This window comes from Lathyrus oleraceus, unplaced genomic scaffold (assembly GCF_024323335.1).
Source record: "Lathyrus oleraceus cultivar Zhongwan6 unplaced genomic scaffold, CAAS_Psat_ZW6_1.0 chrUn0677, whole genome shotgun sequence".
In the NCBI taxonomy this organism is placed as follows: Eukaryota; Viridiplantae; Streptophyta; class Magnoliopsida; order Fabales; family Fabaceae; genus Lathyrus; species Lathyrus oleraceus.
In genome coordinates, this window is record NW_026113068.1 from 315 (window position 1) to 23077 (window position 22763).

Below are 22763 nucleotides of genomic sequence, written 5' to 3' on the forward strand. Positions count from 1 at the left end.
AATTGCATGTAAGTGATCCTTTTATCTTTGAATATTATAAGTTTGAAATGCACAAGATTCTCATACAACTTCAATTCGGAATGCCAATTTGTTAACATTCATTTTTAGGTTTATTACGAATCTGTATAAACATCGACAACTGAATATTTCATGTATTGTCTTGACAATTTAAAAAGGGAAGCTTCTATATAAATGTTGGAAATTAACGATAAATCAATTATACATACAAGTCTCATTTCATTTATGAAAGAAACTTTCAAGTCGAACAAAATGCAAATATACGGAATTAATATTTTTTAAATCTTTATTATTTTTACAGAAAATTAAAATGTTGGGGTGAGAGAGGCTCGAACTCTCGACCTCAGGATAACTCAGAAGCTATGAGACCTACGCGCTAGCCAACTGCGCCACCACCCTTTGATAAAAATTTAAAATTTAAAATATAGAAAATTTGATATGTAAATTGAATTAAATGCAAAACAAATTAAGAAAGTAGTTAATAACTTACAAAAGTAAGAAAGTTTAAAAGAATAATATAAATTGATTAGAAGTAAAAAAGAATTTAATACACCAAATGAAATATATGACATAAAATGAGGAAAGGAAAACTTAAATAACATGAGAAAAGATTAAGAAAACTAATTCGTAAAGATAAAATCAAGTTGAAAGAAAATAATGAATATGAGTTGCATCCCTTTGCAGATAATATATAATTGTATCAGAGATGTGATATCTAAAATGTTAAGCAGTCTCTTAACAAAATCATCGGAACTATTTATACGGGGGAAACTCACAGTGGATGATTTCTTGCATGCATTCCATCTAACATAATTCTATAATGTTATTTTAAAACTGAATCTTAAGGTTATTCATTCCTACTCGACAATAGAAACTTCTGCTTCAAATTTCATATGTTGAATTCTATGAGTTTGTTTGAACAAGTCGACAATTTTTTCTTTTTTTTTTTTACCTTTTAGAAATACAAAAATCAAAACCAAGTATGAATCGTGAAATTTGAAGAGTAATTTCCAAATGAAATCCTTATTAGGAGTATTTGAAAACTAAAATATGGAAAGAACTTAAAGATAAAGAGTATTGCTTTACAAAATTTTATTTTACTTTTTAAAATAGAAAGCATGCAGAAAACACTATAAGTTATAATCAATGGGAAAATAGGAAATACATAATACTTTTTTTAGTGTGAAAATGAAAACACTTTCATCAAATAAGTCAAATCCTTGCAATGAGACATAAACTTGTTATTCGTTGGTACAGTAGTTTTGTGGCCTGTGCCTTTAAAATATTTATATTCTCCAATGATCGGGCTATGCAGTTCAAAACATTTCATCTTCATCACTATTTTGTTCTTCTTTCTCTTTCTCGTCCTTTCTTTAGCGAGTTTTCCTTCTCAGTTTATTCTAATGCTGTCTTTTGATTTTTGGGTTTTTAATTTGTGATTTTAATGGGAGAGATTAAACTTAAATAGAATGAGTTTTTAATATTTCACATATTAGAGTAACCTAGATTTTGATTGTGTCCTTGTTATTGTAGATTGTGTCATTTTCTAATTGATAAAGCTTATTATAGATTTGGGTCTTTATTTATATGGCTCTAGATTGTTCGTAGTTTCTCAAGCGTGTTTTAGTATATTTAATACTTTTTTTACATTCTCTATTGTACCGTTAGAACCAAACTGTGATAGCATTAGTTATAAGAGTTTATGTTAATTAATTTTATTCATTTCTGCTTTATATATTTATGACTTTTTTTTACTCTACGTGATGCACTGGCTACTAATGCAGACTCAATCTTCTAATCTTTGGTCTTAAATTCCTATTTTGTCACATTCCTTTATTGTTTATGGAAATATAGAGGTGGATAGTCCCATTTTTATGGGTCTGGTTACAAGTATAACCTTATCTTCAACATAGTATTTTCTTGAAACAACGTTAATGGTGTTGTTTAAGTGTATCATTATTTTAAATTGAAATATCACTTGTTAATTGCATGTAAGTGATCCTTTTATCTTTGAATATTATAAGTTTGAAATGCACAAGATTCTCATACAACTTCAATTCGGAATGCCAATTTGTTAACATTCATTTTTAGGTTTATTACGAATCTGTTATAAACATCGACAACTGAATATTTCATGTATTGTCTTGACAATTTAAAAAGGGAAGCTTCTATATAAATGTTGGAAATTAACGATAAATCAATTATACATACAAGTCTCATTTCATTTATGAAAGAAACTTTCAAGTCGAACAAAATGCAAATATACGGAATTATTATTTTTTAAATCTTTATTATTTTTACAGAAAAATTAAAATGTTTGGGGTGAGAGAGGCTCGAACTCTCGACCTCAGGATAACTCAGAAGCTATGAGACCTACGCGCTAGCCAACTGCGCCACCACCCCTTTGATAAAAATTAAAATTTTAAAATTATAGAAAATTTGATATGTAAAATTGAATTAAATGCAAAACAAATTAAGAAAGTAGTTAATAACTTACAAAAGTAAGAAAGTTTAAAAGAATAATATAAATTGATTAGAAGTAAAAAAGAATTTAATACACCAAATGAAATATATTGACATAAAATGAGGAAAGGAAAACTTAAATAACATGAGAAAAAGATTAAGAAAACTAATTCGTAAAGATAAAATCAAGTTGAAAGAAAATAATGAATATGACTTGCATCCCTTTGCAGATAATATATAATTGTATCAGAGATGTGATATCTAAAATGTTAAGCAGTCTCTTAAACAAAATCATCGGCAACTATTTATACGGGGGAAACTCACAGTGGATGATTTCTTGCATGCATTCCATCTAACATAATTCTATAATGTTATTTTAAAACTGAATCTTAAGGTTATTCATTCCTACTCGACAATAGAAACTTCTGCTTCAAATTTCATATGTTGAATTCTATGAGTTTGTTTGAACAAGTCGACAAATTTTTTCTTTTCTTTTTTTTTACCTTTTAGAAATACAAAAATCAAAACCAAGTATGAATCGTGAAATTTTGAAGAGTAATTTCCAAATGAAATCCTTATTAGGAGTATTTGAAAACTAAAATATGGAAAGAACTTAAAGATGTATTGCTTTACAAAATTTTATTTTACTTTTAAAATAGAAAGCATGCAGAAAACACTATAAGTTATAATCAATGGGAAAATAGGAAATACATAATACTTTTTTAGTGTGAAAATGAAAACACTTTCATCAAATAAGTCAAATCCTTGCAATGAGACATAAACTTGTTATTCGTTGGTACAGTAGTTTTGTGGCCTGTGCCTTTAAAATATTTATATTCTCCAATGATCGGGCTATGCAGTTCAAAACATTTCATCTTCATCACTATTTTGTTCTTCTTTCTCTTTCTCGTCCTTTCTTTAGCGAGTTTTCCTTCTCAGTTTATTCTAATGCTGTCTTTTGATTTTTGGGTTTTTAATTTGTGATTTTAATGGGAGAGATTAAACTTAAATAGAATGAGTTTTTAATATTTCACATATTAGAGTAACCCTAGATTTTGATTGTGTCCTTGTTATTGTAGATTGTGTCATTTTCTAATTGATAAAGCTTATTATAGATTGCGTCTTTATTTATATGGCTCTAGATTGTTCGTAGTTTCTCAAGCGTGTTTTAGTATATTTAATACTTTTTTACATTCTCTATTGTACCGTTAGAACCAAACTGTGATAGCATTAGTTATAAGAGTTTATGTTAATTTATTTTATTCATTTCTGCTTTATATATTTATGACTTTTTTTTACTCTACGTGATGCACTGGCTACTAATGCAGACTCAATCTTCTAATCTTTGGTCTTAAATTCCTATTTTGTCACATTCCTTTATTGTTTATGGAAATATAGAGGTGGATAGTCCCATTTTTATGGGTCTGGTTACAAGTATAACCTTATCTTCAACATAGTATTTTCTTGAAACAACGTTAATGGTGTTTTATTAAGTGTATCATTATTTTAAATTGAAATATCACTTGTTAATTGCGTGTAAGTGATCCTTTTATCTTTGAATATTATAAGTTTGAAATGCACAAGATTCTCATACAACTTCAATTCGGAATGCCAATTTGTTAACATTCATTTTTAGGTTTATTACGAATCTGTTATAAACATCGACAACTGAATATTTCATGTATTGTCTTGACAATTTAAAAAGGGAAGCTTCTATATAAATGTTGGAAATTAACGATAAATCAATTATACATACAAGTCTCATTTCATTTATGAAAAAAACTTTCAAGTCGAACAAAATGCAAATATACGGAATTAATATTTTTAAATCTTTATTATTTTTACAGAAAAATTAAAATGTTTGGGGTGAGAGAGGCTCGAACTCTCGACCTCAGGATAACTCAGAAGCTATGAGACCTACGCGCTAGCCAACTGCGCCACCACCCCTTTGATAAAAATTTAAAATTTAAAATTATAGAAAATTTGATATGTAAAATTGAATTAAATGCAAAACAAATTAAGAAAGTAGTTAATAACTTACAAAAGTAAGAAAGTTTAAAAGAATAATATAAATTGATTAGAAGTAAAAAAGAATTTAATACACCAAATGAAATATATTGACATAAAATGAGGAAAGGAAAACTTAAATAACATGAGAAAAAGATTAAGAAAACTAATTCGTAAAGATAAAATCAAGTTGAAAGAAAATAATGAATATGACTTGCATCCCTTTGCAGATAATATATAATTGTATCAGAGATGTGATATCTAAAATGTTAAGCAGTCTCTTAAACAAAATCATCGGCAACTATTTATACGGGGGAAACTCACAGTGGATGATTTCTTGCATGCATTCCATCTAACATAATTCTATAATGTTATTTTAAAACTGAATCTTAAGGTTATTCATTCCTACTCGACAATAGAAACTTCTGCTTCAAATTTCATATGTTGAATTCTATGAGTTTGTTTGAACAAGTCGACAAATTTTTTTTTTTTTTTTTTTTTTACCTTTTAGAAATACAAAAATCAAAACCAAGTATGAATCGTGAAATTTTGAAGAGTAATTTCCAAATGAAATCCTTATTAGGAGTATTTGAAAACTAAAATATGGAAAGAACTTAAAGATGTATTGCTTTACAAAATTTTATTTTACTTTTTAAAATAGAAAGCATGCAGAAAACACTATAAGTTATAATCAATGGGAAAATAGGAAATACATAATACTTTTTTTAGTGTGAAAATGAAAACACTTTCATCAAATAAGTCAAATCCTTGCAATGAGACATAAACTTGTTATTCGTTGGTACAGTAGTTTTGTGGCCTGTGCCTTTAAAATATTTATATTCTCCAATGATCGGGCTATGCAGTTCAAAACATTTCATCTTCATCACTATTTTGTTCTTCTTTCTCTTTCTCGTCCTTTCTTTAGCGAGTTTTCCTTCTCAGTTTATTCTAATGCTGTCTTTTGATTTTTGGGTTTTTAATTTGTGATTTTAATGGGAGAGATTAAACTTAAATAGAATGAGTTTTTAATATTTCACATATTAGAGTAACCCTAGATTTTGATTGTGTCCTTGTTATTGTAGATTGTGTCATTTTCTAATTGATAAAGCTTATTATAGATTTGGGTCTTTATTTATATGGCTCTAGATTGTTCGTAGTTTCTCAAGCGTGTTTTAGTATATTTAATACTTTTTTTACATTCTCTATTGTACCGTTAGAACCAAACTGTGATAGCATTAGTTATAAGAGTTTATGTTAATTATTTTATTCATTTCTGCTTTATATATTTATGACTTTTTTTTACTCTACGTGATGCACTGGCTACTAATGCAGACTCAATCTTCTAATCTTTGGTCTTAAATTCCTATTTTGTCACATTCCTTTATTGTTTATGGAAATATAGAGGTGGATAGTCCCATTTTTATGGGTCTGGTTACAAGTATAACCTTATCTTCAACATAGTATTTTCTTGAAACAACGTTAATGGTGTTTTATTAAGTGTATCATTATTTTAAATTGAAATATCACTTGTTAATTGCGTGTAAGTGATCCTTTTATCTTTGAATATTATAAGTTTGAAATGCACAAGATTCTCATACAACTTCAATTCGGAATGCCAATTTGTTAACATTCATTTTTAGGTTTATTACGAATCTGTTATAAACATCGACAACTGAATATTTCATGTATTGTCTTGACAATTTAAAAAGGGAAGCTTCTATATAAATGTTGGAAATTAACGATAAATCAATTATACATACAAGTCTCATTTCATTTATGAAAGAAACTTTCAAGTCGAACAAAATGCAAATATACGGAATTATTATTTTTTAAATCTTTATTATTTTTACAGAAAAATTAAAATGTTTGGGGTGAGAGAGGCTCGAACTCTCGACCTCAGGATAACTCAGAAGCTATGAGACCTACGCGCTAGCCAACTGCGCCACCACCCCTTTGATAAAAATTTAAAATTTAAAATTATAGAAAATTTGATATGTAAAATTGAATTAAATGCAAAACAAATTAAGAAAGTAGTTAATAACTTACAAAAGTAAGAAAGTTTAAAAGAATAATATAAATTGATTAGAAGTAAAAAAGAATTTAATACACCAAATGAAATATATTGACATAAAATGAGGAAAGGAAAACTTAAATAACATGAGAAAAAGATTAAGAAAACTAATTCGTAAAGATAAAATCAAGTTGAAAGAAAATAATGAATATGAGTTGCATCCCTTTGCAGATAATATATAATTGTATCAGAGATGTGATATCTAAAATGTTAAGCAGTCTCTTAAACAAAATCATCGGCAACTATTTATACGGGGGAAACTCACAGTGGATGATTTCTTGCATGCATTCCATCTAACATAATTCTATAATGTTATTTTAAAACTGAATCTTAAGGTTATTCATTCCTACTCGACAATAGAAACTTCTGCTTCAAATTTCATATGTTGAATTCTATGAGTTTGTTTGAACAAGTCGACAAATTTTTTCTTTTCTTTTTTTTTTACCTTTTAGAAATACAAAAATCAAAACCAAGTATGAATCGTGAAATTTTGAAGAGTAATTTCCAAATGAAATCCTTATTAGGAGTATTTGAAAACTAAAATATGGAAAGAACTTAAAGATGTATTGCTTTACAAAATTTTATTTTACTTTTTAAAATAGAAAGCATGCAGAAAACACTATAAGTTATAATCAATGGGAAAATAGGAAATACATAATACTTTTTTTTAGTGTGAAAATGAAAACACTTTCATCAAATAAGTCAAATCCTTGCAATGAGACATAAACTTGTTATTCGTTGGTACAGTAGTTTTGTGGCCTGTGCCTTTAAAATATTTATATTCTCCAATGATCGGGCTATGCAGTTCAAAACATTTCATCTTCATCACTATTTTGTTCTTCTTTCTCTTTCTCGTCCTTTCTTTAGCGAGTTTTCCTTCTCAGTTTATTCTAATGCTGTCTTTTGATTTTTGGGTTTTTAATTTGTGATTTTAATGGGAGAGATTAAACTTAAATAGAATGAGTTTTTAATATTTCACATATTAGAGTAACCCTAGATTTTGATTGTGTCCTTGTTATTGTAGATTGTGTCATTTTCTAATTGATAAAGCTTATTATAGATTTGCGTCTTTATTTATATGGCTCTAGATTGTTCGTAGTTTCTCAAGCGTGTTTTAGTATATTTAATACTTTTTTTACATTCTCTATTGTACCGTTAGAACCAAACTGTGATAGCATTAGTTATAAGAGTTTATGTTAATTAATTTTATTCATTTCTGCTTTATATATTTATGACTTTTTTTTACTCTACGTGATGCACTGGCTACTAATGCAGACTCAATCTTCTAATCTTTGGTCTTAAATTCCTATTTTGTCACATTCCTTTATTGTTTATGGAAATATAGAGGTGGATAGTCCCATTTTTATGGGTCTGGTTACAAGTATAACCTTATCTTCAACATAGTATTTTCTTGAAACAACGTTAATGGTGTTTTATTAAGTGTATCATTATTTTAAATTGAAATATCACTTGTTAATTGCGTGTAAGTGATCCTTTTATCTTTGAATATTATAAGTTTGAAATGCACAAGATTCTCATACAACTTCAATTCGGAATGCCAATTTGTTAACATTCATTTTTAGGTTTATTACGAATCTGTTATAAACATCGACAACTGAATATTTCATGTATTGTCTTGACAATTTAAAAAGGGAAGCTTCTATATAAATGTTGGAAATTAACGATAAATCAATTATACATACAAGTCTCATTTCATTTATGAAAGAAACTTTCAAGTCGAACAAAATGCAAATATACGGAATTATTATTTTTTAAATCTTTATTATTTTTACAGAAAAATTAAAATGTTTGGGGTGAGAGAGGCTCGAACTCTCGACCTCAGGATAACTCAGAAGCTATGAGACCTACGCGCTAGCCAACTGCGCCACCACCCCTTTGATAAAAATTTAAAATTTAAAATTATAGAAAATTTGATATGTAAAATTGAATTAAATGCAAAACAAATTAAGAAAGTAGTTAATAACTTACAAAAGTAAGAAAGTTTAAAAGAATAATATAAATTGATTAGAAGTAAAAAAGAATTTAATACACCAAATGAAATATATTGACATAAAATGAGGAAAGGAAAACTTAAATAACATGAGAAAAAGATTAAGAAAACTAATTCGTAAAGATAAAATCAAGTTGAAAGAAAATAATGAATATGACTTGCATCCCTTTGCAGATAATATATAATTGTATCAGAGATGTGATATCTAAAATGTTAAGCAGTCTCTTAAACAAAATCATCGGCAACTATTTATACGGGGGAAACTCACAGTGGATGATTTCTTGCATGCATTCCATCTAACATAATTCTATAATGTTATTTTAAAACTGAATCTTAAGGTTATTCATTCCTACTCGACAATAGAAACTTCTGCTTCAAATTTCATATGTTGAATTCTATGAGTTTGTTTGAACAAGTCGACAAATTTTTTCTTTTCTTTTTTTTTTTACCTTTTAGAAATACAAAAATCAAAACCAAGTATGAATCGTGAAATTTTGAAGAGTAATTTCCAAATGAAATCCTTATTAGGAGTATTTGAAAACTAAAATATGGAAAGAACTTAAAGATGTATTGCTTTACAAAATTTTATTTTACTTTTTAAAATAGAAAGCATGCAGAAAACACTATAAGTTATAATCAATGGGAAAATAGGAAATACATAATACTTTTTTTTAGTGTGAAAATGAAAACACTTTCATCAAATAAGTCAAATCCTTGCAATGAGACATAAACTTGTTATTCGTTGGTACAGTAGTTTTGTGGCCTGTGCCTTTAAAATATTTATATTCTCCAATGATCGGGCTATGCAGTTCAAAACATTTCATCTTCATCACTATTTTGTTCTTCTTTCTCTTTCTCGTCCTTTCTTTAGCGAGTTTTCCTTCTCAGTTTATTCTAATGCTGTCTTTTGATTTTTGGGTTTTTAATTTGTGATTTTAATGGGAGAGATTAAACTTAAATAGAATGAGTTTTTAATATTTCACATATTAGAGTAACCCTAGATTTTGATTGTGTCCTTGTTATTGTAGATTGTGTCATTTTCTAATTGATAAAGCTTATTATAGATTTGCGTCTTTATTTATATGGCTCTAGATTGTTCGTAGTTTCTCAAGCGTGTTTTAGTATATTTAATACTTTTTTTACATTCTCTATTGTACCGTTAGAACCAAACTGTGATAGCATTAGTTATAAGAGTTTATGTTAATTAATTTTATTCATTTCTGCTTTATATATTTATGACTTTTTTTTACTCTACGTGATGCACTGGCTACTAATGCAGACTCAATCTTCTAATCTTTGGTCTTAAATTCCTATTTTGTCACATTCCTTTATTGTTTATGGAAATATAGAGGTGGATAGTCCCATTTTTATGGGTCTGGTTACAAGTATAACCTTATCTTCAACATAGTATTTTCTTGAAACAACGTTAATGGTGTTTTATTAAGTGTATCATTATTTTAAATTGAAATATCACTTGTTAATTGCGTGTAAGTGATCCTTTTATCTTTGAATATTATAAGTTTGAAATGCACAAGATTCTCATACAACTTCAATTCGGAATGCCAATTTGTTAACATTCATTTTTAGGTTTATTACGAATCTGTTATAAACATCGACAACTGAATATTTCATGTATTGTCTTGACAATTTAAAAAGGGAAGCTTCTATATAAATGTTGGAAATTAACGATAAATCAATTATACATACAAGTCTCATTTCATTTATGAAAGAAACTTTCAAGTCGAACAAAATGCAAATATACGGAATTAATATTTTTTAAATCTTTATTATTTTTACAGAAAAATTAAAATGTTTGGGGTGAGAGAGGCTCGAACTCTCGACCTCAGGATAACTCAGAAGCTATGAGACCTACGCGCTAGCCAACTGCGCCACCACCCCTTTGATAAAAATTTAAAATTTAAAATTATAGAAAATTTGATATGTAAAATTGAATTAAATGCAAAACAAATTAAGAAAGTAGTTAATAACTTACAAAAGTAAGAAAGTTTAAAAGAATAATATAAATTGATTAGAAGTAAAAAAGAATTTAATACACCAAATGAAATATATTGACATAAAATGAGGAAAGGAAAACTTAAATAACATGAGAAAAAGATTAAGAAAACTAATTCGTAAAGATAAAATCAAGTTGAAAGAAAATAATGAATATGAGTTGCATCCCTTTGCAGATAATATATAATTGTATCAGAGATGTGATATCTAAAATGTTAAGCAGTCTCTTAAACAAAATCATCGGCAACTATTTATACGGGGGAAACTCACAGTGGATGATTTCTTGCATGCATTCCATCTAACATAATTCTATAATGTTATTTTAAAACTGAATCTTAAGGTTATTCATTCCTACTCGACAATAGAAACTTCTGCTTCAAATTTCATATGTTGAATTCTATGAGTTTGTTTGAACAAGTCGACAAATTTTTTCTTTTTTTTTTTTTTTACCTTTTAGAAATACAAAAATCAAAACCAAGTATGAATCGTGAAATTTTGAAGAGTAATTTCCAAATGAAATCCTTATTAGGAGTATTTGAAAACTAAAATATGGAAAGAACTTAAAGATGTATTGCTTTACAAAATTTTATTTTACTTTTTAAAATAGAAAGCATGCAGAAAACACTATAAGTTATAATCAATGGGAAAATAGGAAATACATAATACTTTTTTTTAGTGTGAAAATGAAAACACTTTCATCAAATAAGTCAAATCCTTGCAATGAGACATAAACTTGTTATTCGTTGGTACAGTAGTTTTGTGGCCTGTGCCTTTAAAATATTTATATTCTCCAATGATCGGGCTATGCAGTTCAAAACATTTCATCTTCATCACTATTTTGTTCTTCTTTCTCTTTCTCGTCCTTTCTTTAGCGAGTTTTCCTTCTCAGTTTATTCTAATGCTGTCTTTTGATTTTTGGGTTTTTAATTTGTGATTTTAATGGGAGAGATTAAACTTAAATAGAATGAGTTTTTAATATTTCACATATTAGAGTAACCCTAGATTTTGATTGTGTCCTTGTTATTGTAGATTGTGTCATTTTCTAATTGATAAAGCTTATTATAGATTTGCGTCTTTATTTATATGGCTCTAGATTGTTCGTAGTTTCTCAAGCGTGTTTTAGTATATTTAATACTTTTTTTACATTCTCTATTGTACCGTTAGAACCAAACTGTGATAGCATTAGTTATAAGAGTTTATGTTAATTAATTTTATTCATTTCTGCTTTATATATTTATGACTTTTTTTTACTCTACGTGATGCACTGGCTACTAATGCAGACTCAATCTTCTAATCTTTGGTCTTAAATTCCTATTTTGTCACATTCCTTTATTGTTTATGGAAATATAGAGGTGGATAGTCCCATTTTTATGGGTCTGGTTACAAGTATAACCTTATCTTCAACATAGTATTTTCTTGAAACAACGTTAATGGTGTTTTATTAAGTGTATCATTATTTTAAATTGAAATATCACTTGTTAATTGCGTGTAAGTGATCCTTTTATCTTTGAATATTATAAGTTTGAAATGCACAAGATTCTCATACAACTTCAATTCGGAATGCCAATTTGTTAACATTCATTTTTAGGTTTATTACGAATCTGTTATAAACATCGACAACTGAATATTTCATGTATTGTCTTGACAATTTAAAAAGGGAAGCTTCTATATAAATGTTGGAAATTAACGATAAATCAATTATACATACAAGTCTCATTTCATTTATGAAAGAAACTTTCAAGTCGAACAAAATGCAAATATACGGAATTAATATTTTTTAAATCTTTATTATTTTTACAGAAAAATTAAAATGTTTGGGGTGAGAGAGGCTCGAACTCTCGACCTCAGGATAACTCAGAAGCTATGAGACCTACGCGCTAGCCAACTGCGCCACCACCCCTTTGATAAAAATTTAAAATTTAAAATTATAGAAAATTTGATATGTAAAATTGAATTAAATGCAAAACAAATTAAGAAAGTAGTTAATAACTTACAAAAGTAAGAAAGTTTAAAAGAATAATATAAATTGATTAGAAGTAAAAAAGAATTTAATACACCAAATGAAATATATTGACATAAAATGAGGAAAGGAAAACTTAAATAACATGAGAAAAAGATTAAGAAAACTAATTCGTAAAGATAAAATCAAGTTGAAAGAAAATAATGAATATGAGTTGCATCCCTTTGCAGATAATATATAATTGTATCAGAGATGTGATATCTAAAATGTTAAGCAGTCTCTTAAACAAAATCATCGGCAACTATTTATACGGGGGAAACTCACAGTGGATGATTTCTTGCATGCATTCCATCTAACATAATTCTATAATGTTATTTTAAAACTGAATCTTAAGGTTATTCATTCCTACTCGACAATAGAAACTTCTGCTTCAAATTTCATATGTTGAATTCTATGAGTTTGTTTGAACAAGTCGACAAATTTTTTCTTTTCTTTTTTTTTTACCTTTTAGAAATACAAAAATCAAAACCAAGTATGAATCGTGAAATTTTGAAGAGTAATTTCCAAATGAAATCCTTATTAGGAGTATTTGAAAACTAAAATATGGAAAGAACTTAAAGATGTATTGCTTTACAAAATTTTATTTTACTTTTTAAAATAGAAAGCATGCAGAAAACACTATAAGTTATAATCAATGGGAAAATAGGAAATACATAATACTTTTTTTTAGTGTGAAAATGAAAACACTTTCATCAAATAAGTCAAATCCTTGCAATGAGACATAAACTTGTTATTCGTTGGTACAGTAGTTTTGTGGCCTGTGCCTTTAAAATATTTATATTCTCCAATGATCGGGCTATGCAGTTCAAAACATTTCATCTTCATCACTATTTTGTTCTTCTTTCTCTTTCTCGTCCTTTCTTTAGCGAGTTTTCCTTCTCAGTTTATTCTAATGCTGTCTTTTGATTTTTGGGTTTTTAATTTGTGATTTTAATGGGAGAGATTAAACTTAAATAGAATGAGTTTTTAATATTTCACATATTAGAGTAACCCTAGATTTTGATTGTGTCCTTGTTATTGTAGATTGTGTCATTTTCTAATTGATAAAGCTTATTATAGATTTGCGTCTTTATTTATATGGCTCTAGATTGTTCGTAGTTTCTCAAGCGTGTTTTAGTATATTTAATACTTTTTTTACATTCTCTATTGTACCGTTAGAACCAAACTGTGATAGCATTAGTTATAAGAGTTTATGTTAATTAATTTTATTCATTTCTGCTTTATATATTTATGACTTTTTTTTACTCTACGTGATGCACTGGCTACTAATGCAGACTCAATCTTCTAATCTTTGGTCTTAAATTCCTATTTTGTCACATTCCTTTATTGTTTATGGAAATATAGAGGTGGATAGTCCCATTTTTATGGGTCTGGTTACAAGTATAACCTTATCTTCAACATAGTATTTTCTTGAAACAACGTTAATGGTGTTTTATTAAGTGTATCATTATTTTAAATTGAAATATCACTTGTTAATTGCGTGTAAGTGATCCTTTTATCTTTGAATATTATAAGTTTGAAATGCACAAGATTCTCATACAACTTCAATTCGGAATGCCAATTTGTTAACATTCATTTTTAGGTTTATTACGAATCTGTTATAAACATCGACAACTGAATATTTCATGTATTGTCTTGACAATTTAAAAAGGGAAGCTTCTATATAAATGTTGGAAATTAACGATAAATCAATTATACATACAAGTCTCATTTCATTTATGAAAGAAACTTTCAAGTCGAACAAAATGCAAATATACGGAATTAATATTTTTTAAATCTTTATTATTTTTACAGAAAAATTAAAATGTTTGGGGTGAGAGAGGCTCGAACTCTCGACCTCAGGATAACTCAGAAGCTATGAGACCTACGCGCTAGCCAACTGCGCCACCACCCCTTTGATAAAAATTTAAAATTTAAAATTATAGAAAATTTGATATGTAAAATTGAATTAAATGCAAAACAAATTAAGAAAGTAGTTAATAACTTACAAAAGTAAGAAAGTTTAAAAGAATAATATAAATTGATTAGAAGTAAAAAAGAATTTAATACACCAAATGAAATATATTGACATAAAATGAGGAAAGGAAAACTTAAATAACATGAGAAAAAGATTAAGAAAACTAATTCGTAAAGATAAAATCAAGTTGAAAGAAAATAATGAATATGAGTTGCATCCCTTTGCAGATAATATATAATTGTATCAGAGATGTGATATCTAAAATGTTAAGCAGTCTCTTAAACAAAATCATCGGCAACTATTTATACGGGGGAAACTCACAGTGGATGATTTCTTGCATGCATTCCATCTAACATAATTCTATAATGTTATTTTAAAACTGAATCTTAAGGTTATTCATTCCTACTCGACAATAGAAACTTCTGCTTCAAATTTCATATGTTGAATTCTATGAGTTTGTTTGAACAAGTCGACAAATTTTTTCTTTTTTTTTTTTTTACCTTTTAGAAATACAAAAATCAAAACCAAGTATGAATCGTGAAATTTTGAAGAGTAATTTCCAAATGAAATCCTTATTAGGAGTATTTGAAAACTAAAATATGGAAAGAACTTAAAGATGTATTGCTTTACAAAATTTTATTTTACTTTTTAAAATAGAAAGCATGCAGAAAACACTATAAGTTATAATCAATGGGAAAATAGGAATACATAATACTTTTTTTTAGTGTGAAAATGAAAACACTTTCATCAAATAAGTCAAATCCTTGCAATGAGACATAAACTTGTTATTCGTTGGTACAGTAGTTTTGTGGCCTGTGCCTTTAAAATATTTATATTCTCCAATGATCGGGCTATGCAGTTCAAAACATTTCATCTTCATCACTATTTTGTTCTTCTTTCTCTTTCTCGTCCTTTCTTTAGCGAGTTTTCCTTCTCAGTTTATTCTAATGCTGTCTTTTGATTTTTGGGTTTTTAATTTGTGATTTTAATGGGAGAGATTAAACTTAAATAGAATGAGTTTTTAATATTTCACATATTAGAGTAACCCTAGATTTTGATTGTGTCCTTGTTATTGTAGATTGTGTCATTTTCTAATTGATAAAGCTTATTATAGATTTGCGTCTTTATTTATATGGCTCTAGATTGTTCGTAGTTTCTCAAGCGTGTTTTAGTATATTTAATACTTTTTTTACATTCTCTATTGTACCGTTAGAACCAAACTGTGATAGCATTAGTTATAAGAGTTTATGTTAATTAATTTTATTCATTTCTGCTTTATATATTTATGACTTTTTTTTACTCTACGTGATGCACTGGCTACTAATGCAGACTCAATCTTCTAATCTTTGGTCTTAAATTCCTATTTTGTCACATTCCTTTATTGTTTATGGAAATATAGAGGTGGATAGTCCCATTTTTATGGGTCTGGTTACAAGTATAACCTTATCTTCAACATAGTATTTTCTTGAAACAACGTTAATGGTGTTTTATTAAGTGTATCATTATTTTAAATTGAAATATCACTTGTTAATTGCGTGTAAGTGATCCTTTTATCTTTGAATATTATAAGTTTGAAATGCACAAGATTCTCATACAACTTCAATTCGGAATGCCAATTTGTTAACATTCATTTTTAGGTTTATTACGAATCTGTTATAAACATCGACAACTGAATATTTCATGTATTGTCTTGACAATTTAAAAAGGGAAGCTTCTATATAAATGTTGGAAATTAACGATAAATCAATTATACATACAAGTCTCATTTCATTTATGAAAGAAACTTTCAAGTCGAACAAAATGCAAATATACGGAATTAATATTTTTTAAATCTTTATTATTTTTACAGAAAAATTAAAATGTTTGGGGTGAGAGAGGCTCGAACTCTCGACCTCAGGATAACTCAGAAGCTATGAGACCTACGCGCTAGCCAACTGCGCCACCACCCCTTTGATAAAATTTAAAATTTAAAATTATAGAAAATTTGATATGTAAAATTGAATTAAATGCAAAACAAATTAAGAAAGTAGTTAATAACTTACAAAAGTAAGAAAGTTTAAAAGAATAATATAAATTGATTAGAAGTAAAAAAGAATTTAATACACCAAATGAAATATATTGACATAAAATGAGGAAAGGAAAACTTAAATAACATGAGAAAAAGATTAAGAAAACTAATTCGTAAAGATAAAATCAAGTTGAAAGAAAATAATGAATATGAGTTGCATCCCTTTGCAGATAATATATAATTGTATCAGAGATGTGATATCTAAAATGTTAAGCAGTCTCTTAAACAAAATCATCGGCAACTATTTATACGGGGGAAACTCACAGTGGATGATTTCTTGCATGCATTCCATCTAACATAATTCTATAATGTTATTTTAAAACTGAATCTTAAGGTTATTCATTCCTACTCGACAATAGAAACTTCTGCTTCAAATTTCATATGTTGAATTCTATGAGTTTGTTTGAACAAGTCGACAAATTTTTTTTTTTTTTTTTTTACCTTTTAGAAATACAAAAATCAAAACCAAGTATGAATCGTGAAATTTTGAAGAGTAATTTCCAAATGAAATCCTTATTAGGAGTATTTGAAAACTAAAATATGGAAAGAACTTAAAGATGTATTGCTTTACAAAATTTTATTTTACTTTTTAAAATAGAAAGCATGCAGAAAACACTATAAGTTATAATCAATGGGAAAATAGGAAATACATAATACTTTTTTTTAGTGTGAAAATGAAAACACTTTCATCAAATAAGTCAAATCCTTGCAATGAGACATAAACTTGTTATTCGTTGGTACAGTAGTTTTGTGGCCTGTGCCTTTAAAATATTTATATTCTCCAATGATCGGGCTATGCAGTTCAAAACATTTCATCTTCATCACTATTTTGTTCTTCTTTCTCTTTCTCGTCCTTTCTTTAGCGAGTTTTCCTTCTCAGTTTATTCTAATGCTGTCTTTTGATTTTTGGGTTTTTAATTTGTGATTTTAATGGGAGAGATTAAACTTAAATAGAATGAGTTTTTAATATTTCACATATTAGAGTAACCCTAGATTTTGATTGTGTCCTTGTTATTGTAGATTGTGTCATTTTCTAATTGATAAAGCTTATTATAGATTTGCGTCTTTATTTATATGGCTCTAGATTGTTCGTAGTTTCTCAAGCGTGTTTTAGTATATTTAATACTTTTTTTACATTCTCTATTGTACCGTTAGAACCAAACTGTGATAGCATTAGTTATAAGAGTTTATGTTAATTAATTTTATTCATTTCTGCTTTATATATTTATGACTTTTTTTTACTCTACGTGATGCACTGGCTACTAATGCAGACTCAATCTTCTAATCTTTGGTCTTAAATTCCTATTTTGTCACATTCCTTTATTGTTTATGGAAATATAGAGGTGGATAGTCCCATTTTTATGGGTCTGGTTACAAGTATAACCTTATCTTCAACATAGTATTTTCTTGAAACAACGTTAATGGTGTTTTATTAAGTGTATCATTATTTTAAATTGAAATATCACTTGTTAATTGCGTGTAAGTGATCCTTTTATCTTTGAATATTATAAGTTTGAAATGCACAAGATTCTCATACAACTTCAATTCGGAATGCCAATTTGTTAACATTCATTTTTAGGTTTATTACGAATCTGTTATAAACATCGACAACTGAATATTTCATGTATTGTCTTGACAATTTAAAAAGGGAAGCTTCTATATAAATGTTGGAAATTAACGATAAATCAATTATACATACAAGTCTCATTTCATTTATGAAAGAAACTTTCAAGTCGAACAAAATGCAAATATACGGAATTATTATTTTTTAAATCTTTATTATTTTTACAGAAAAATTAAAATGTTTGGGGTGAGAGAGGCTCGAACTCTCGACCTCAGGATAACTCAGAAGCTATGAGACCTACGCGCTAGCCAACTGCGCCACCACCCCTTTGATAAAAATTTAAAATTTAAAATTATAGAAAATTTGATATGTAAAATTGAATTAAATGCAAAACAAATTAAGAAAGTAGTTAATAACTTACAAAAGTAAGAAAGTTTAAAAGAATAATATAAATTGATTAGAAGTAAAAAAGAATTTAATACACCAAATGAAATATATTGACATAAAATGAGGAAAGGAAAACTTAAATAACATGAGAAAAAGATTAAGAAAACTAATTCGTAAAGATAAAATCAAGTTGAAAGAAAATAATGAATATGAGTTGCATCCCTTTGCAGATAATATATAATTGTATCAGAGATGTGATATCTAAAATGTTAAGCAGTCTCTTAAACAAAATCATCGGCAACTATTTATACGGGGGAAACTCACAGTGGATGATTTCTTGCATGCATTCCATCTAACATAATTCTATAATGTTATTTTAAAACTGAATCTTAAGGTTATTCATTCCTACTCGACAATAGAAACTTCTGCTTCAAATTTCATATGTTGAATTCTATGAGTTTGTTTGAACAAGTCGACAAATTTTTTCTTTTCTTTTTTTTTTACCTTTTAGAAATACAAAAATCAAAACCAAGTATGAATCGTGAAATTTTGAAGAGTAATTTCCAAATGAAATCCTTATTAGGAGTATTTGAAAACTAAAATATGGAAAGAACTTAAAGATGTATTGCTTTACAAAATTTTATTTTACTTTTTAAAATAGAAAGCATGCAGAAAACACTATAAGTTATAATCAATGGGAAAATAGGAATACATAATACTTTTTTTAGTGTGAAAATGAAAACACTTTCATCAAATAAGTCAAATCCTTGCAATGAGACATAAACTTGTTATTCGTTGGTACAGTAGTTTTGTGGCCTGTGCCTTTAAAATATTTATATTCTCCAATGATCGGGCTATGCAGTTCAAAACATTTCATCTTCATCACTATTTTGTTCTTCTTTCTCTTTCTCGTCCTTTCTTTAGCGAGTTTTCCTTCTCAGTTTATTCTAATGCTGTCTTTTGATTTTTGGGTTTTTAATTTGTGATTTTAATGGGAGAGATTAAACTTAAATAGAATGAGTTTTTAATATTTCACATATTAGAGTAACCCTAGATTTTGATTGTGTCCTTGTTATTGTAGATTGTGTCATTTTCTAATTGATAAAGCTTATTATAGATTTGCGTCTTTATTTATGTGGCTCTAGATTGTTCGTAGTTTCTCAAGCGTGTTTTAGTATATTTAATACTTTTTTTACATTCTCTATTGTACCGTTAGAACCAAACTGTGATAGCATTAGTTATAAGAGTTTATGTTAATTAATTTTATTCATTTCTGCTTTATATATTTATGACTTTTTTTTACTCTACGTGATGCACTGGCTACTAATGCAGACTCAATCTTCTAATCTTTGGTCTTAAATTCCTATTTTGTCACATTCCTTTATTGTTTATGGAAATATAGAGGTGGATAGTCCCATTTTTATGGGTCTGGTTACAAGTATAACCTTATCTTCAACATAGTATTTTCTTGAAACAACGTTAATGGTGTTTTATTAAGTGTATCATTATTTTAAATTGAAATATCACTTGTTAATTGCGTGTAAGTGATCCTTTTATCTTTGAATATTATAAGTTTGAAATGCACAAGATTCTCATACAACTTCAATTCGGAATGCCAATTTGTTAACATTCATTTTTAGGTTTATTACGAATCTGTTATAAACATCGACAACTGAATATTTCATGTATTGTCTTGACAATTTAAAAAGGGAAGCTTCTATATAAATGTTGGAAATTAACGATAAATCAATTATACATACAAGTCTCATTTCATTTATGAAAGAAACTTTCAAGTCGAACAAAATGCAAATATACGGAATTAATATTTTTTAAATCTTTATTATTTTTACAGAAAAATTAAAATGTTTGGGGTGAGAGAGGCTCGAACTCTCGACCTCAGGATAACTCAGAAGCTATGAGACCTACGCGCTAGCCAACTGCGCCACCACCCCTTTGATAAAAATTTAAAATTTAAAATTATAGAAAATTTGATATGTAAAATTGAATTAAATGCAAAACAAATTAAGAAAGTAGTTAATAACTTACAAAAGTAAGAAAGTTTAAAAGAATAATATAAATTGATTAGAAGTAAAAAAGAATTTAATACACCAAATGAAATATATTGACATAAAATGAGGAAAGGAAAACTTAAATAACATGAGAAAAAGATTAAGAAAACTAATTCGTAAAGATAAAATCAAGTTGAAAGAAAATAATGAATATGAGTTGCATCCCTTTGCAGATAATATATAATTGTATCAGAGATGTGATATCTAAAATGTTAAGCAGTCTCTTAAACAAAATCATCGGCAACTATTTATACGGGGGAAACTCACAGTGGATGATTTCTTGCATGCATTCCATCTAACATAATTCTATAATGTTATTTTAAAACTGAATCTTAAGGTTATTCATTCCTACTCGACAATAGAAACTTCTGCTTCAAATTTCATATGTTGAATTCTATGAGTTTGTTTGAACAAGTCGACAAATTTTTTTTTTTTTTTTTTTTTTACCTTTTAGAAATACAAAAATCAAAACCAAGTATGAATCGTGAAATTTTGAAGAGTAATTTCCAAATGAAATCCTTATTAGGAGTATTTGAAAACTAAAATATGGAAAGAACTTAAAGATGTATTGCTTTACAAAATTTTATTTTACTTTTTAAAATAGAAAGCATGCAGAAAACACTATAAGTTATAATCAATGGGAAAATAGGAAATACATAATACTTTTTTTTAGTGTGAAAATGAAAACACTTTCATCAAATAAGTCAAATCCTTGCAATGAGACATAAACTTGTTATTCGTTGGTACAGTAGTTTTGTGGCCTGTGCCTTTAAAATATTTATATTCTCCAATGATCGGGCTATGCAGTTCAAAACATTTCATCTTCATCACTATTTTGTTCTTCTTTCTCTTTCTCGTCCTTTCTTTAGCGAGTTTTCCTTCTCAGTTTATTCTAATGCTGTCTTTTGATTTTTGGGTTTTTAATTTGTGATTTTAATGGGAGAGATTAAACTTAAATAGAATGAGTTTTTAATATTTCACATATTAGAGTAACCCTAGATTTTGATTGTGTCCTTGTTATTGTAGATTGTGTCATTTTCTAATTGATAAAGCTTATTATAGATTTGCGTCTTTATTTATATGGCTCTAGATTGTTCGTAGTTTCTCAAGCGTGTTTTAGTATATTTAATACTTTTTTTACATTCTCTATTGTACCGTTAGAACCAAACTGTGATAGCATTAGTTATAAGAGTTTATGTTAATTAATTTTATTCATTTCTGCTTTATATATTTATGACTTTTTTTTACTCTACGTGATGCACTGGCTACTAATGCAGACTCAATCTTCTAATCTTTGGTCTTAAATTCCTATTTTGTCACATTCCTTTATTGTTTATGGAAATATAGAGGTGGATAGTCCCATTTTTATGGGTCTGGTTACAAGTATAACCTTATCTTCAACATAGTATTTTCTTGAAACAACGTTAATGGTGTTTTATTAAGTGTATCATTATTTTAAATTGAAATATCACTTGTTAATTGCGTGTAAGTGATCCTTTTATCTTTGAATATTATAAGTTTGAAATGCACAAGATTCTCATACAACTTCAATTCGGAATGCCAATTTGTTAACATTCATTTTTAGGTTTATTACGAATCTGTTATAAACATCGACAACTGAATATTTCATGTATTGTCTTGACAATTTAAAAAGGGAAGCTTCTATATAAATGTTGGAAATTAACGATAAATCAATTATACATACAAGTCTCATTTCATTTATGAAAGAAACTTTCAAGTCGAACAAAATGCAAATATACGGAATTAATATTTTTTAAATCTTTATTATTTTTACAGAAAAATTAAAATGTTTGGGGTGAGAGAGGCTCGAACTCTCGACCTCAGGATAACTCAGAAGCTATGAGACCTACGCGCTAGCCAACTGCGCCACCACCCCTTTGATAAAAATTTAAATTTAAAATTTTAGAAAATTTGATATGTAAAATTGAATTAAATGCAAAACAAATTAAGAAAGTAGTTAATAACTTACAAAAGTAAGAAAGTTTAAAAGAATAATATAAATTGATTAGAAGTAAAAAAGAATTTAATACACCAAATGAAATATATTGACATAAAATGAGGAAAGGAAAACTTAAATAACATGAGAAAAAGATT

The 22763-nt window shown here is 27.5% G+C and overlaps 12 non-coding genes across 12 annotated transcripts; all 12 read right to left on the reverse strand.

Moving 5' to 3' along the window:
• Nucleotides 1-332: 332 nt before the first annotated feature.
• On the reverse strand, nt 333-417 carry TRNAM-CAU (transfer RNA methionine (anticodon CAU)). Its single transcript is given in 2 exon segments — nt 333-368; nt 380-417. It is a non-coding gene; the product is annotated as a tRNA-Met (tRNA).
• Nucleotides 418-2336: 1919 nt separating this feature from the next.
• TRNAM-CAU (transfer RNA methionine (anticodon CAU)) lies at nt 2337-2421 on the reverse strand. The gene is given in 2 exon segments: nt 2337-2372; nt 2384-2421. It is a non-coding gene; the product is annotated as a tRNA-Met (tRNA).
• A 1922-nt stretch (nt 2422-4343) lies between these two features.
• TRNAM-CAU (transfer RNA methionine (anticodon CAU)) lies at nt 4344-4428 on the reverse strand. Its single transcript is given in 2 exon segments — nt 4344-4379; nt 4391-4428. It is a non-coding gene; the product is annotated as a tRNA-Met (tRNA).
• A 1927-nt stretch (nt 4429-6355) lies between these two features.
• TRNAM-CAU (transfer RNA methionine (anticodon CAU)) lies at nt 6356-6440 on the reverse strand. The gene is given in 2 exon segments: nt 6356-6391; nt 6403-6440. It is a non-coding gene; the product is annotated as a tRNA-Met (tRNA).
• Nucleotides 6441-8369: 1929 nt separating this feature from the next.
• Nucleotides 8370-8454, reverse strand: TRNAM-CAU (transfer RNA methionine (anticodon CAU)). Its single transcript is given in 2 exon segments — nt 8370-8405; nt 8417-8454. It is a non-coding gene; the product is annotated as a tRNA-Met (tRNA).
• Nucleotides 8455-10384: 1930 nt separating this feature from the next.
• On the reverse strand, nt 10385-10469 carry TRNAM-CAU (transfer RNA methionine (anticodon CAU)). The gene is given in 2 exon segments: nt 10385-10420; nt 10432-10469. It is a non-coding gene; the product is annotated as a tRNA-Met (tRNA).
• A 1929-nt stretch (nt 10470-12398) lies between these two features.
• Nucleotides 12399-12483, reverse strand: TRNAM-CAU (transfer RNA methionine (anticodon CAU)). The gene is given in 2 exon segments: nt 12399-12434; nt 12446-12483. It is a non-coding gene; the product is annotated as a tRNA-Met (tRNA).
• A 1929-nt stretch (nt 12484-14412) lies between these two features.
• Nucleotides 14413-14497, reverse strand: TRNAM-CAU (transfer RNA methionine (anticodon CAU)). The gene is given in 2 exon segments: nt 14413-14448; nt 14460-14497. It is a non-coding gene; the product is annotated as a tRNA-Met (tRNA).
• A 1927-nt stretch (nt 14498-16424) lies between these two features.
• Nucleotides 16425-16509, reverse strand: TRNAM-CAU (transfer RNA methionine (anticodon CAU)). Its single transcript is given in 2 exon segments — nt 16425-16460; nt 16472-16509. It is a non-coding gene; the product is annotated as a tRNA-Met (tRNA).
• Nucleotides 16510-18434: 1925 nt separating this feature from the next.
• Nucleotides 18435-18519, reverse strand: TRNAM-CAU (transfer RNA methionine (anticodon CAU)). Its single transcript is given in 2 exon segments — nt 18435-18470; nt 18482-18519. It is a non-coding gene; the product is annotated as a tRNA-Met (tRNA).
• Nucleotides 18520-20446: 1927 nt separating this feature from the next.
• Nucleotides 20447-20531, reverse strand: TRNAM-CAU (transfer RNA methionine (anticodon CAU)). Its single transcript is given in 2 exon segments — nt 20447-20482; nt 20494-20531. It is a non-coding gene; the product is annotated as a tRNA-Met (tRNA).
• Nucleotides 20532-22460: 1929 nt separating this feature from the next.
• TRNAM-CAU (transfer RNA methionine (anticodon CAU)) lies at nt 22461-22545 on the reverse strand. The gene is given in 2 exon segments: nt 22461-22496; nt 22508-22545. It is a non-coding gene; the product is annotated as a tRNA-Met (tRNA).
• Between the last annotated feature and the right edge of the window lie 218 nt (nt 22546-22763).